We start from the raw sequence: 235 nt of genomic DNA, 5'->3' as shown, positions 1-235 counted from the left end.
GAAGCATAACTGTCTGCAGCGACCATAAAAACACATCCAGCGTATTAGCGACTATTTTCATATCGTTTTAATCAATTTTACTGACCAATCAATTCAAGAAAATTAAATCGGGTAAAACGCTATTATCGCTCCCACTTCGAGTGAACTTTAAGCAACCCTTCAGGTCCATCCATCACAATAAAAAATGTTGTTATCGTTAATGTTGTTATGTCAATTTCATGGGGATGTTGGTTAT

Source organism: Carassius carassius, chromosome 39 (genome assembly GCF_963082965.1).
Source record: "Carassius carassius chromosome 39, fCarCar2.1, whole genome shotgun sequence".
Lineage (NCBI taxonomy): Eukaryota > Metazoa > Chordata > Actinopteri > Cypriniformes > Cyprinidae > Carassius > Carassius carassius.
The sequence above is the reverse complement of the archived record's forward strand: the minus strand, read 5'-3'. Positions refer to the sequence as shown.